The sequence below is a fragment of the Saccostrea cucullata genome, unplaced genomic scaffold (genome assembly GCF_032062105.1).
Source record: "Saccostrea cucullata isolate Sc308-1 unplaced genomic scaffold, CSIRO_AGI_Scuc_v1 ctg2942, whole genome shotgun sequence".
NCBI classification, from domain to species: domain Eukaryota; kingdom Metazoa; phylum Mollusca; class Bivalvia; order Ostreida; family Ostreidae; genus Saccostrea; species Saccostrea cuccullata.
The window spans coordinates 17,220-33,341 of record NW_026934447.1 but is presented as its reverse complement, the minus strand read 5'-3'; the positions used below and the strand labels follow the sequence as shown (position 1 = coordinate 33,341).

Genomic DNA, 16,122 nt, shown 5'->3' with positions numbered 1-16,122 from the left:
ATAACTTTTATACTTATGAAACATTATAGGATAAAACATTATTTTTTTTTTCAGAATTTATCGATGTGTAACTTTGTGAGTAAAAAGGCATGAATTTACACATCGATAAATTTTGAAAAAAGAACGTTTAATTTTTATAATTCCAATGGTGAATTTTTAAAATTATTTCATTTGAGGCCTCCATACAATCCGTTATTTATGTACCGCGTAGTAATACTGCCGTAAAGAAACGTAATTGAGATGAATATCGATAAAATTCAACTAAAGTTGTTAAAACAATTCATAAAGTTATAAAAACTCATCGAATGTTGTGTAAGTCAACAAATATCGTAAATAAGAGTATACACAGACTCCAGAATAAATCGTCCTTGACTATGGCCATGTTGACATTTAAGACAACGCTCACATAAATCAAAAAAATTAGCACTTAGAATAAAGGAAACAATTTCCACAATGCAATCAAATTGAATGTATAAAACGTTAGAATTTAGCTCTTTGTGCAGTTATAGATTGATAGTTTACAGCATCATCACATATTATTGATAAAAATGTCTTTTTCAGATGGAGTAGATGCCCATTCCCCGAGAACCCCTATTGGTAAGTACAGGCATCTATGGATACTGAGTTTTGCTCTTTTATGTTCTAAGGTACTTGGCGATTTTATCAGATGAAAAGGATTTAGGTCTGCAAAATCTTATCTTGAGAATATTATTTTTTTGATATGACCCATTCTCCATATAAATGAAAAAAATTACAAAATTTGTGAAAAATAGAAATTGTATTTTTAGATAAAAAAGAGTAAATTTGTGATTGGCTTGCAATAGAAACTTATTAGAACAGGTCTTAAATTCTTAATTTTTTTTGCAATTCAATAAAAAGAAAATTAAAGGTTGCTTATAAAGTAAACACTTTTGAAAAAAAAATATCAAAATGTTAAAGCCGCTTGGTCCGATTCTAATCGCTAAAAAAAGATATTCGTTTTTCTTCTTGAAAAATAATTGTCCATAAATTATTTCAACTTTTGTCAAATTATATCCCCAAAGTCTTTTTCTTTTTAAAGATATCAAAATTCAAAAGTTAAAAAAAATAATTTTTGTTATGTCACACAAAAAATAATCCTTTGTTTACATTGCGTGAAATCACCTTCGAAAAATTAAATTTATCGCTAACATGTATAACTCATGAAGAACAAACCCGAGCATTTTTTCCACAACAAAGTGTACACGGGCAATATTCTAGCCCTCGTTACTAAACTCCCTTTACAAAAAATCTTTAAAAATATCTGATTTTCCTTCATTCTGTAAATATGCATATTAATATAAAAATTACTATGGATTATATTCAGCTAATTTCTTAATTTTTAAAAGATATATCATGACTTAGGATTCTACTAATGGAAAAAAAACCCGGGTTTGAATTCTCTTCATGATTAGATATAACCGATAAAAGTATTTTTTCAAAGGTGACTTCAAAACAGATCTTAAACTTCCCGTCAGGAACTGCTGTTTGTCAACAAGGTTTTTGGTCTATGTTTTCCATGTAAGGATTGTTGTAATAAACTATTAAATCAATCTTATAATTAATTTTTATATATTATCTATGTAATGACATACTTTTATTGTTTAAAATAATATGTGCCTGTTTCGGATGAAGCGACTTTAAAGGTGTAAACTTTATCCTTAGCTTACCTCTGTACAGTATTAACTATTAGTCCAATATACTAATTTAGCCAGCTATTCTATTTTTTTTTTCATCGGTAATATTTGATTTTCTTTCAACAATTGCTGAGACAACTTAATTGCTGTAAGTAGTACTGTAGAAGTACTTTTTTTCCGCGTGGTATTAATTTACGCATAAGAGATGCTGCTCGATGTCCTTATCTTTGAAGCGCTGGTGTTCTGAACTTGACACTAACTACATTTTATTAAGCGTATTTTTTTCTAGTTAAAAAAAAATTAAAAACGCCCATGACATCTTTCATAGTTTCTTATCTTTGTATTATGTTCATAAGAACATTTTTTTCAATTTTGCACTCCATTGACTTGATCATACATTGACCTGAGCCACGTGTTCGAAGTAAAATGTAACCATGTATTTGGCGTAAACGTTGCTAAAGTTTCATCTTATAGAAATGACTCTTCTGAACTCATTGTATGAATAAATATAAATTTGTGGTACATGTTTATTATCTACAAAGGACCTTTTACATGGATTGACAAAGAACCTGTGCCGCGCAGTGGTTATAGAGCATCAGTTCTGGAGATGTGGAAGAGTAAGGAACTGATCTTTACGTGTCTGGCTCGAATCCAATGCATGACATGGAGACAAGTCCTTCATTTAAGACAGTATAAACGAAGGTCTAGTTTTGCAAAATGTTTTGGCACAAAAAAGATCCTTCACAGCTCAATGGCCCTGAGTGTCAAGTATAGGTATAAATTTGTAGTCCTACACCGGCAATTGGTGGCATCTCCATATGAGTGAAAAATTCTACAGACGGATTCCGAAGTTAAACAACAAATTCACATTTAAAGAACCCTTATCATATGGATCTATGTAGAGTTGTCTCAGCTAATCTTTGACAAAGCTAGAATCCCAAGAGCTTCAATGCTCACCTGATTCCTCTTGTTCATTATATGATTGTTAAAAATGTTTTCTCAAAATCTAAAGACAAATTCTGACACCATGTTATGGTCCTAACTTAGCTTTTTCTCTAAGGGATATGCTTTACCCAAAATTCAATCTACACTACATGTGGATTATGAATAGCAGAATGGTTTATCCGTTATATGTTGCCTTGCTATTCTGGAGAATATGATTAAAAGCATGTACTATTTTATCCCTGATATTATCCCCATCCCATATCAAGTATTCATAATTTGTATAAAAATAAACAGGAATTCAGAAAATGTGCATGATATGGGAAATATTACATATCAATATGCTTTCTTGTTGCACCCTAATGTTCTCATTTTTCTTTAAAATATCCTATATATTCCCATGTAATTAAAAAAACACAACTTTTAAACCTCCAGGTCCATGATTTCTTTCAAATATGAATTAGTATCATACTGTGATGTTTTCACATAACGAGATGTTTCAGTGCTATTTCTGAGAAGAGGACTTTAAGGAAATCTGTTCGTTTATAATCCATGTGAATATTGTGTAACTATCTATATCTCAATAAGTTTCAAAATTTGAATATGCACTGAATGTGAATGCTTGAATAATGATATTAAATGATCTTAGAGCATGATATAGTATATTTAGACCCTATTTTCTTCTGCCACATCAAAAAGTATGGCCCAAAAAAATAATAGTCTTGTTTCCAGCTACCAACCTGAAAAAAAGGGTAGGTAGGTAGGAAAATTATTTTATTTTTTCGTTTTATTTTTTCCAACGGTATTTTTGGGATATGAACTACTACAAAACCAAATTAAACATGTCATAGCTCGGTCAACATATCTTTTAAATTGAAATGCCATGTCTTTTGATGCACAACTCGAGTGGAATTTTATGAAAGTCCAGATTTTAAATATATATTTCATGAAATACAATTTGAGTATATGTCTTTTCACTTTTGGGACATAAAATCCCTGCAATTTCCATTTTTCCCCGAAAGCTAAAAAAACCCTCAGGGTCGGGTGCAAAAAATAGGGTAGGTCGGGTAGCAGGAAACAAGGCTATTTTTTTATTTGGTCTAAAGGATGCATGATGTAAACCTGTGCACTGGTATTCACATCCCTTATCATTGTGTTATTTTACTTGAACAACCGTAAATACCACGGTGGTTTTATAGTTCCATCAGAATTGACCCATTACGTGACCTCCTAATCTTGAATGAGGCTGTACTGATGTAGCAAAATACTATTTGTTACCAATTCTTAGTGAAGGAAAGGAAATTATAGATCTTTTCAGAGGTAAAGCAAGCTTCAAAAGGTAAAACTTTAAAATAAGATGATTTTTCTTGGCATTGAGGGTTCTCTTTAAACCTTTCTAAATTTCATAATGCTGTATATACACTGTACCTCTGTGAACCTGGAATGCGAGGACTTGTTTCAAACTTAAACTGTTTTTTTTTTACATCCATTGCACTGCACAGCAAATGCACTTGCTAGGCCAAGGCTTCTGTTCTCTGTCAGAACATTTATTGGTGCCTCACCATTTGATCTATAGGCAATAGCATCACTACACAGACATGCTTGTAATGCAATTTCATTCACATGATTTTGCAAGCTTGTTAGGTTGACAAGACGGTATCCATCAGGACAAACATTTTTTTACTTTCTTTATTTGAAATCTTATGATGTGGTTGTTACTTATTACTTTTGAAATACCGGGTATATGAACACTTTTGACGAGTTGCACCTGAAAGATTTTGGCAAGTAGCAACTGAAAGTTTTGTCCATAACTTAAATGAATTCTGATTTTAAGATTTCGTCCAGTTGTCTTATAAGGTTTAATCAAAACATACTTTGGTCTTCCAAGGTGTTTTTCCTTCCTATACTTCTGGTGAATACCTTTTCCTTTACCAAATACGCGCGATGTTTTCTTCTTACTCCCCATGCTTACAGCATGCAAACATTTACGTTTCCTTCCTATATTCCATACAAATTTGTTCAATAATTGACAAATAAAATTTAATATTCAATATCTTTAATTTGTGTACACATTGCATACCTTTATATGCATTTTAAAATACGAAAACATAAAAAAATAGATGAGTATTATTACACAAAACACTCATGTGTTGACTAGGAGCGGTCAACATTATAAACCATGATCTTAGAAAATATACACTTTTGATTTCCGACGAACACAGTTTAAATACTTCAATTTACTAAATGTAAGATAAGAAAACAAGCCACTACCTTGTACTGACATTCTTCCACTGGAAATCTGCAAAGTTTACATCAGATGAGAGATCAGCCTCTTTTCCTGTGTAACGGGAGAGGAGAAAATGCAGCGGACCAGACCGGGATTCGAACCCTGCCCCCCTGAAACTCTGGTCAGGTGCTCTACCAACTGAGCTATCTGGTCACCGGCGATCGAACCCGGCTGACCGCCACATTCCTCCCTCCCTAAAGGTCTTTGGCCCTCTAAAGAACCCAACCCAGGCTCATCCCTGGCAGGTCTTTCACCTGTCAATTCCAGGGCATGGCACGGCACCATATGCAACGGGAGAGGAGAAAATGCAGCGGACCAGACCGGGATTCGAACCCGGGCCCCCTGAAACTCCGGTCAGGTGCTCTACCAACTAAGCTATCTGGCACCCGGCTGACCGCCACACCTGTAACCAGAAGTGCTTTCATCTGAACCTTTTCGTACCTTTGTGGAAAGCAAAATTACATTATAAATTTGTGTTTTTCTAATACTGTGAACAATATTTTATAAGTTTTAATTAATCTAAATGAAATTTAAATCAATGCGTGTGGTGGGAATCTGCGGATGAATTTATTCTACTTTCACTTTTGAAAACATGCTAGAATGTTAATTGGACTTGAGGTGAGTTTTCAGAGGGAATCTAAAAAGAATTTCGTCGTGAAAACATGATCAGTTTAATTTGCCTTTTCTTTAAGCAATAGAGAGTCAGGATTTAGCTCACTTGACACGTCATTCTTCCTCTGATTACCTAAATACGCTGATAACCCCGTTTCAAATTCTTCTCAAAATGGTGTGACTTTTAAATAAGGGTTGATGTTTATTTTTACAGTCTACCTCGCTGTCAGACATTTTACACGAAAAACTCACCCTACTTAACCTAAAAAAAGGGCCAATTTATCTTATGGCATATATGAGAGCCTTCTACGAAATAAATGCAAGTTTCAGTATTTTTTTCCAAAATTAATGCCTTATTTTGTGCATATATCAATGTATTTTCTTTATTTCTCTAAATTTCACGTATAAGTAAGTATACAGTGTAATGTTGGCCTCTCAGTGGATGGCCAATTTTTTCTGGCTGATAAAGAACAACCACATGGTTCCAATGCACGGACTCATTTTTATTACATTACTTCCGGTCCACATAAATCTAATAGTAAAACCAAACATGTAAACATAATGATATTTCCGGATTACCAACATCGATAGATACTACATACAGTTTGAAAAAGCTTTAAATAATCTTATTGATTTAATAGTTTCAGAGTTCTTAGTAGAATGGTTTGTGAAAAAACTGTATTCTATATCATTTTGCATGTTTTGCACTTTGACGAAACCTTAAACCAAAGGTTTGTTTTATTTTTTTTTCTTTTTGAATATTGACCTGTTGAAGGAATTCCAATTGTTTCTTGGGCTGATCTAATAAAAATATTACATATATCTTTTTCTACCTTATTATCGCAAATCTCGCCTGAAAGTATTAATTACACTGCGGCCGAAATAGCGTTGCCTTGAGTGTTGACACTATTGGATTTGACAATTGAACAATTTGAATCACGGGTTTCATTCTATAAAACAAGCATTTTAATTGGTTGATTAGGACCCGCCCAATCTCGTTCAGTATCCTTTGCCTATTTAAGTTGGAAAGCGTCCAACGACCTTGTGATTGTCGAAAACGGATGGTGACTTTTTGAACAAAAAACACAAACAAACAAACCATAAAATCACTTTTTTAGCACGTAATATATTCCTTTCACAGACTGTACATGTTTATAGCGTTCGATGACACACCTATTTTCATTTTATTGTACATGTAATTCTGACGATTTTCTATTCACGGCATTTTTCATTTTCGGTGTTGCACCGCTTACTTACGTAGAAAGCATACCCAGCTAATACTGGAGCACCTGATGAAAATATATATACTCATATGTTGTAAACCAATGGATTTATTTAAAAGTTTACTGTTTTGTTGTAACGACTGTCAAAAATACCATGTTGCAAATGTGTGTGTGCTACTGTTATGTTAATGGTCGTCATGGCAATATCAAAACATGCGATCAGAAAAAAGTCGAAATCCTTGTGTGTTTTTTTTTTTTTTCATGCAGTGCACTTTTTACAGTAATGGCGAATATATTATTTATATGTTCACTATAAAATGATTAATATCACTAATACACACAGGATGAAAAGCCAGGTTTCCCAAATTTGGAAACCCGATGGAAACATATGGGAATCGTGACATCAATAGTTTCCATATAATTTCCATTTTATGGAAACCACATAGTGGTTTCCACATAGATTCCCGACATGGAAACAATCAACCTGTGGTTTCCCGTAAGTTTCCCAAGATAGGAAACCATGGAAACATACCCCGGTGGTTTCCACATAGATTCCCGACATGGAAACAATCAACCTGTGGTTTCCCGTAAGTTTCCCAAGATAGGAAACCATGGAAACATGCCCCGGTGGTTTCCATATAGATTCCCGATATGGAAACAACCAACCTGTGGTTTCCCGTAAGTTTCCCAAGATAGGAAACCATGTAAACATGCCTTAGTGGTTTCCATACAGATTGCCGACATGGAAGCCACCAATGTGTAGTTTTCCCCATGTTTCCCAGGCAGGGAAACTTTGAAAGTATATCTCAATACTAACCAACCTACCTTTTATTTTACAAAAAGTTAAATATTTAATTATGTTACCATATTTTTACCAATTATAGAAATATTTCAAAAGTGTTTACATGCTGTATCAAAATAATTAACTTCAAACAGTTAAAATAACTAGATATGTATTTCTGTGTGATTAATTTAATATTTCAGCACCGTGAACGCAATTCAATTTTAATTTAATTTTATTTAACTGAATTTTATTTAATTTAATTTAATTTTGAATTTGATTTATCACATAAGTTTTGGTAAACTCGTATAGAATGCGTGAAGTGGAATAGGAAAAAGTAAGTGCATGCAGTTATGTAGAAATCTTGAAGCTGTCTATGATGAATGTTCCTTTGAAAAAAATGGAAGAGCTAAGGAAGGGTACATTTAATGAAATTATTTACAGAAAAGGTTTACTAAAAAGATCGATTAAAAAGTAAATAAAGAAATATGTCAAGTTACGATTACTGATTAAGGACAGGTGAGACGTTCCTCAATAAAATAATTAATTTTTTTCCAATATTTTGCAATTGACATTGAAGAATTATTTTTACATAATTACATGTATTCACAAGACATCAAGGTACCTTACCAGGCATTTGTGTTAGATACCAGAGGTTGGCATTTCTTATATACCGGGGTAATTGGTCAGGAAAAAAATACTTCAATTGGTTTGTCAAAATTACATTTTTAGTGTTTCAAGTTTTTAAATACAAGTTTAGAAATTGATAAAGATTTTGTTTTAATATGAATTAATATATCAATATAAACTGGTCAGATAAGAATCATTCATCGAATTGGCTTGGGGCTGAGTATTATCATACTAGTATTTTACTATTAATAGTGAATATTGTCTTTTTTAATTTATTAAATCATTGTTTTTATTATTGGGGTGGGTGGGTTGCTTTTTATTTTTTTTCTTGAGAAGCCCCTCCCCCCCCCCCCAAAAAAAAACGCTTTTGAAAAAGTCACTATGATCGGCCTGTGTAATTAGGGACACCTGTCCTCACGTGCCATATCAGGTGGAGACACGTGCCGCGAAGACACCTGTCACTGTGTATTTTTTGTATATTCTATGTGAATTGAGACGGTTTTGTACCTAAAGGGAACAATGGGCTGTTGTCGAGCATGTACACACACAGTCTCCGACCGAAAATTCTCTTAAATTAAGATGATGATTCGAATTTCTTTTATCATTTAAAAAATTGTATATTCCATAAATAAAGTTATACAAGAGAACATATTTATAAAATAACCTACATTTAAGAAGTTCAATGAAAGAACAAACTATTTAGAATTTTTATTTCAATTTTCATTACTGATTTAAAATAAAACTCTCCTCTTTAGAAATTAAATAATTTTCTATAGGTATTGAATAGATCTTAATTCTCGTCGTGTATAATTATATTAAATCAGAATGACGTTAATAGATCAATGTGAAATCAAAACTGTATTTAATATTGTTGATGGGTTTTTGTGTGAAATTTGTAATCTAACGTACTACAAAGACATTTATTGGATAAATGTTTATAATATAATTCATCACATAAAACGTTTTCCCCCCTTTTTTGTTTAAATATGTACGCAGATCCCCGTGTAGTAAACGCCTGCACTTTTCGCATGAAATTACAATGTAGGGTCCTAAATGCACATACATTATATTTAACAAACTAAAAAATTTTCAGCCATTTTTTTTTTCTCCAAAGGCCATTGCTCTAGATAAAGAAAAGTCTATAATATTTTGCATGATTTTGTTTTCCATAAGAACAATGGCTTTTAAAGTAGTGCATGCTAAGGCAATCTATTAAAAGAATTAATTGTATAATTAATTCATTGTATAATTGTCACGATTGTATTTTTGTGCAGTTTTTGTTGATTTCATTCTATAAAGGTATGAAGTTTAATTTGTCAATACTCAAACAAACATTTCTTTATCTATGGTGTACACTACTTTATTTTTATTCGCCGACATGCTACTCTTTTTATAAAAAAAAAACCTTGCGTGACTAATAGACTCGATCTTCAGGCCTGTAGGAAAGTAATTTCCGAAAGAGTAATAAACTAACCGGGATTTTATTTTTACTAGCATACCTTACCAGATTTCTTAACGAAAAAAAAAACATTAAAAGAAATACAGGGCGGGACCAGCTAAAGCTGTATGCATAAGTACAGCCCTGCACATCAACGAGTATAGATGAATTTCGACATAATCTTTCCCATGACTTCACTTATACCAATCACGACTAAAATATTGAATTAAAATACTGTTATATTTCCTGCCTTTGATGAGATGTTAGTTTTGTTCCAGCTAGAGATATAACTCTCCTAAGAAAAAGGTTTTCAACATTCTGATTCATTTAACAATTTTACGTGTTAAAATGATGTGGGAAACTTTTTTAGCTAAAGGCCAAGGAGTTTAAACATGTTAAAGTACAATGTACATGTAGCAATTAGAGAAAAGTCTAGCAGGTCCACCAGTAATATTGATAGCAGGCTCAAAATCTAATTAAACCCCGAAAAGGAGGGAGTTCGATTAGTAATTTAATCCCCCCCCCCCAAAAAAAAAACAGAACAATTTATTAGCAATGAATTAAACACCGAACTTTTCAATCATCACTATTGAAATAAAAAACTGTTCTTGATAATCATATTATAATTGTAGCTTATTTTCATGCCTTTTAGGATTCCTGTGGAAAGTTCACCAAAAAAAATGTGCTTTTAAAAATTTAACATCTTTTGGTGTGACATTATAAATTCATAATCATACATGTAACAGTTAAAAGAAGCGGGGAGAGGTGTGTGTCTGTGTGTGTGTGTGTGTGGGGGGGGTTACTTTCAGCAAGGACGGCCACTACCAACAACCAAGCCCCGAAACCCATATCCCGAAGGCAAATAAGTTGAGGTGTCAAACAAGAAACAATTTTTTTTTCTGCTCTTGCCTCATGTATTTAACCGCTTTTTTTCTAAATATACTAGGCCTACACATCATATCGGCAAAAATATTTAGGAGCCCCTCTTTTTATTCCATGAAAAGGGGAAAACTTAATTAAATTCTAATATAAGATCTCATAATCACACTTAATCATAGTGAATGTAAACAGATTATATTTCCCATCCTGCATCGCTCTGTAGGCGCTTTATTTCATTGGTCAATTTCCCGAGGCGCCATTTTTGAGGATCGAGAAGGACGAAGAAGAAGGTGTAAGCAGCTGGTAAATGTGAAAAGTTAAGATGGTTTCACCACCCAGTGTCTTTAAGACTGTGATAAATGCAATGGCCAACGATGAAGGATTAGTGTACGTATATTTTTGTTAACTTTTTACGGTAAATAGTTGTAATATTTGGCAACAACAAATCTTCACTATCGGAGGCAACTTTTGTCCTGACGCCATTTTGAAAAGTTGGATACCTAAGTTTTAAATTGTTAAGTGTATATATTGCAGAAAGAGAGAGAGAGAGAGAGAGAGGAGAGAGAGAAATCTGAGACGTTGATATAGCATAACTTATATTATGAAGGCACCGTGCATGTACATGCTGTATGTTGTAAATTTTCAACGTTTCGCCTTTTATCATGTTTATTAAAATGCATGCTCCATGTGTATGTTCTCTCTCTATATATAAATGATTACTTTTCGGAATTTAAAAAAAATATTTTAAACCCCGCTCAAATTATCCGGATGATAATAGTTACACCGAACATGGTTTCGTAATTAAATTCAGACTGTAGAACATCCGGTTTGAATACCACATGTGTTTTCTGACTTTTGGGAGCCAACTCTTGTTTTTTTTGGAACTTACGACTTATGGCAAGGTATAAATTAAATATTTTTGGTTCAAAACTTTGATAAAAGCATCGATATTTTTACAAAAAGTGTCTTCAATCTCAGCTTATCCGATTATTCATGAAGGATATCCTCATCAGAACAGATTGTAGCGAATAGCATAACCCTTAATCATATGCATGACGATGATATGGAGGGAAAATATACATAAAAAAGTGAATGTAGGTGAAAGCCTGTCCTCTTTTCTGAAGAGATTAGGTTTGTTTTATTGTTTATTGAAATAGTTTACTGCTCAAAAGATTTTTTTTTTGTAATGTCTAACCTGTTGAGATGAAGATGTAAAAAAAGAAAATCCTAATAGTGAATTAATATTGATAGTATGTCATGAAATGCAAATGAATCATCAGCTTGAATTATCAGTTTTTTCACAATTATTGACCTGAGTAGGTCAATGTATACTATAGCGAATAATACATACTCCTTTCCATATCGCATCCTAGCCCGAGACACCAATTTCAGCCAGAGGGACAGAGACCCTAGGGCTGATATTGGTCGAAGGTCTGATACAGGATGTGATGTGGAAAAGGGTATGTTTCATTATGTTTATTACAAACTTGGTAATAAATTACAGAACACTTCAAGTTGAGAAGATCAAGAAAATAAGTAAATAATCATGCACAATAAAACTACTTACATACATGTACACGGTATTGTCTTACTGAACAGATTTAGCTGTCATTAGGTCAAAATTGCAAATAATAACATGCTTCTTATATCTGTATATACAGGTAACTCTTGATGGCTTGAACTTCGATTTCTCGGAAGTTCTTGATCGCTTGAATTGAGTCTCTTGTCCCGATTTTTTCCACTATATAACTAGGCAGATTTGCTCTTGATTTCTCGAACTCCTGATCTCTCGAAACCCTTGATCCCTTGAAGTCAAAATGCAGTCCCACTGTGCTGTGAATTTTACCCTTGATACCTCGAAGTGGCTGTGTGTATACCAAGTTATAATGGTCAAACTTTTGCCATAACTGTATATCTGTGTGGCTGTCTGAGTGTCTGTTGTCAACTTAAACCTTCACCATAACTTTAGAACTATACGAGATAGTGGCTTCATATTTACTTTAGTATGCATACTCCACTAATGAAGTGCTTTCAAATGGTAACAAGGACAATGATTATGTGTCAGTGATCTTGACTGTGACCTGTATGCTAAAAAATTGCTTTTTCGAACTTTGTTGCTGTGTTTCACAAGCGCATCTTGTTTTGTTGGTCTCTGACCAGTAGAGCTTATGCGATAGTAAAGCGTCCGTCTGTCTGCAAACACTACTCCTCCTTAAATTTTAGTCTGATTTCAATATAACTTGGCACACAAGTAGACTATACTAAGATACATAATTCTGTGCATCAGTTTTTGATAAGTACAAACCAGTAGAGCTACAATCTCGACAGAGACTTCTGGTTATTTTTTCTTCCATCCCGGTTGTTGCTAATGCTATTACATAATTAGTTTAAATTAGAATGCAATAGTACCTGGACATAATTTATCATTTCAGAGAGAAGAAAACTGTGTGACTTTAAAAGAAAACCAGTGAGATAAAATCATAGAAAATGTATGATGATTCAGGATGTGGTCATTTGGTAAGTGGTAATTCATTCATGATTCGTATGTATATGACAATTGCCTGAAAAAAAAGGTTCTAAATTTTATTTAAATACTGAACTGTGGTATATCAGCTGTGAGCTACAAGAAGTTTTATGTAAAAGCTAGGGCTGAAACAATTTGCCCCCTCCATGTTATGTGTGTATTGCTATGATTGACATACAATCAGTTCTCTAATACATACACTTCAATAAAACTTTGTCGTCTCGAACCTGAATTGAACAGGAAAAAACTCTGAGATCTCTCCAAAAATTTGAATGAAAAAAAGGAAATGCTTATTAACTGATTTCTTGCTGGTCAGTATTTTGATTACTTAAAGGAAGCTCTAAAAACTGCACACTAAAGAGTTCTACTTTAACATCAGTTAGTTTTATGAAGTTAGAGTGATCTGCCCATAGATTAAGATTATGAAAAATGTTATTTTACAGTCAGTTAGATTATTTTTAATAGATTAAATTATTTTAAGAATTATTTAAAATCAAAAAAAGGGAAATTAATTATTTTCATAAATTTTTCCAATGTAAGTAAACAGCAATGATTTCTGCTTACAGATAGTCCATTGTCTTTGAAAATTTCTTGGGGAAATGAGGCACATACCATATGTTCTAAATGAATAAAAAAGGCTCATTATGCACATATTTATATGGAATATGATAGATTTTTTCTCTCCAAGGAATAATTTCTGCAAGTCACTAAGTTTGTAGAGTTTCCTTTATTTTAAAGATATTCAATGAAATTACTTGAAGTATTAAATTTTGGTAAATTTTATGATACTAAAAGGTTATATGGATGAAAAAACAGCATGCGTGTATGACAATAGGGCTTAAATTTTTAATGTCTCTTAATTTTTGAGTGACATTAAAACAGGAATTGTCATCACCAATAGACGAATTTCACATTCCTAAGAGTTTTCTCCAATTGTTGGCGTATCGCTCATTTTTCCCACTTTGTCCTTTGTAAGTTACTTGTTAATATTTTCAATCTTCAAAAATATTGGACAATTACAATCTGTATCTGTATTGGCAGAGTATGGGGGCAACATGAAAATCATATTGAATATGTTCATACTGATTTATTTCTAAGATATTGTCCCTCAAAGTTGATACGGTTAAAGACGGAAAACGGCGTCTTAAGCCGGTTGACCCCAGATCGACCCTGCAAAGGGGAATAACTTTTGTAAATGTGAAAATCCTTTATGGTATATCATATAGATCTAAAACTGACTGAATTTTGATCAGCCAATTTATGAACATGATGAATGGATGTAAATAATGTTGGACAATATATGTAAAAAAAAAAATTAAATTACTTGTTTATATATACATTTGTGGTATCTCTCCCATTGAAGTTTGTAAACTTGTTATTTATTTCTTAAATAAACTGAGCGTACATGCAATACCGGTATAAAATTACTCATAAGATGCATGTATACTTAAACCATGATAAAATCATATGTGTCCAATGCAGCATATGATAAGTCATTAATATACAAGTACATGTGTATCTATACTGTAATACATATATATTGCATTATTTTTAGGTCCTGTTCTGTGGATGCCCTAAGACAGTGTCTACCCATCACTCCATCTGATATCACTTGTTCTGAGCATATTTCTCTCTCAAACTTAAACTACAGAGAGCCTGTGGATAGTGGATGAAGAGTGACCTTGGACCAATTTTCTAGGTCAAAGGTCAGTATCAAGATCTACTGTATATCTTTATTTAAAATCGTAGTCCAGAGTATATTTCTCCCCTGCCTGGTGTAATCTAGCTTTTGTGCAATGGGGTGGACTCCGTGGAGGGTTTGCAATGATCTTCAACCAATTTCTAGGTCGAATATCAAAATAAAAAAAAATCTCTCCCAAATATTTTTGTTATTATAAAGAGTATGTTTTTTCTCAAACTAATCAAACTTAAAGCAGGGTTCTTAGTATGAGATACATGTAGTAATATATTCTCAATGACATAATAAGGCTGAAAACATTATTTATATTAGGCCTAAAATAAAATATTGTTTGTTTGCAGTTGCCGACCGACCCACTGAAAATGCACCCGACCCAAACTTTTTTTTAGCCATTTTGTAATATTTTTTTTCTCTCCAATTTTTCAGGATATTAAAACTGTTTCATTTTCAATTTTTTTCTTTATCAATCATACCAAGAGTGCAGCTTATTCATGTAAAGTAGGCCTATGAAAAACTTTATTTTATGTTATCTAACAAAGATCTGGAAATATTTTTTTTTCAAAAAAAAAAAAAAAAATTGCCTACCAACTCCTCAGACTAAAAATTATAGGTCGGCAACTGCAAACAAAGAATTTTTTAAGCTTGGCCTTATGTTATTTTTTTTTCACTTATCATAAAGCATTAAATATTAAAGAGATACATTAAAAGCTGAAATCATATGTATCATGGTCATGGAAAGTAATTATTGATATTGGTATATTAAAGGACATTGACTGATCTTTCAGATTTCTAAGTTATATTCAAGTATTATAATTCTGACATCATATAATAATTTTGTATGAATATTGCAGATCAAAGGTGATGTGAAGAAAACCAGGAAACTGATGTTGAAAGAAGTACTTAATGACCCTTATGAATGGACTTAAATGTGAAAGACTGTTCCATTGTTTATCTAAGATATATGGATTTATTTAATATTTTGATATCATTGAAAAATTCAGTTACAGTTTTTGTACATCAAATGAATTATTAAACATATAAAATGGTAATGCTTTTTTCTTTTACATGTAATAAATTTTTTTGATAGATTTTTAAAAGAATACACATTATTTCACATTGCTTCCTTTAGAAAAGTTAGGGAATCTTGAAGTTTCCCAGTAATTTCCACCAGGAATGGGACTCCAGATAATTCCACCAAGTTTCCGCCACACAGGAAGTGTTACACAAGTTCCATATAGTTTCCTGAGTCAAGGAAACTGTAGGAATCATAAGGTTTCACGAGCTTCCATGTAGTTTCCCATAAAAGAAAACCTTAAGATTCCATCAAGTTTCCATTCCACGGAAACCACTACGCTCATATTCCATATGGTTTCCTGAGTCGAGGAAACTTCAGGAATCGTGAGGTTTCCCGAGCTTCCATGTAGTTTCCCGTATAAGGAAACCTAAAGATTC

The 16,122-nt window shown here is 32.7% G+C and overlaps 1 long non-coding RNA gene across 3 annotated transcripts; it reads left to right on the top strand.

Annotated features, from left to right (window-relative positions):
* The first annotated feature begins 10,711 nt into the window (after positions 1-10,711).
* LOC134240770 (uncharacterized) lies at positions 10,712-15,873 on the top strand. 3 transcript variants are annotated; one of them, XR_009986517.1, is made up of 5 exons: positions 10,712-10,834; positions 12,880-12,964; positions 13,840-13,942; positions 14,527-14,677; positions 15,522-15,873. It is a non-coding gene; the product is annotated as an uncharacterized LOC134240770 (long non-coding RNA). The 3 variants fall into 3 exon arrangements; XR_009986516.1 differs by lacking the exon at positions 10,712-10,834 and adding an exon at positions 11,252-11,349; XR_009986515.1 differs by lacking the exon at positions 10,712-10,834 and having other exon boundaries at positions 12,649-12,964.
* Positions 15,874-16,122: the final 249 nt, after the last annotated feature.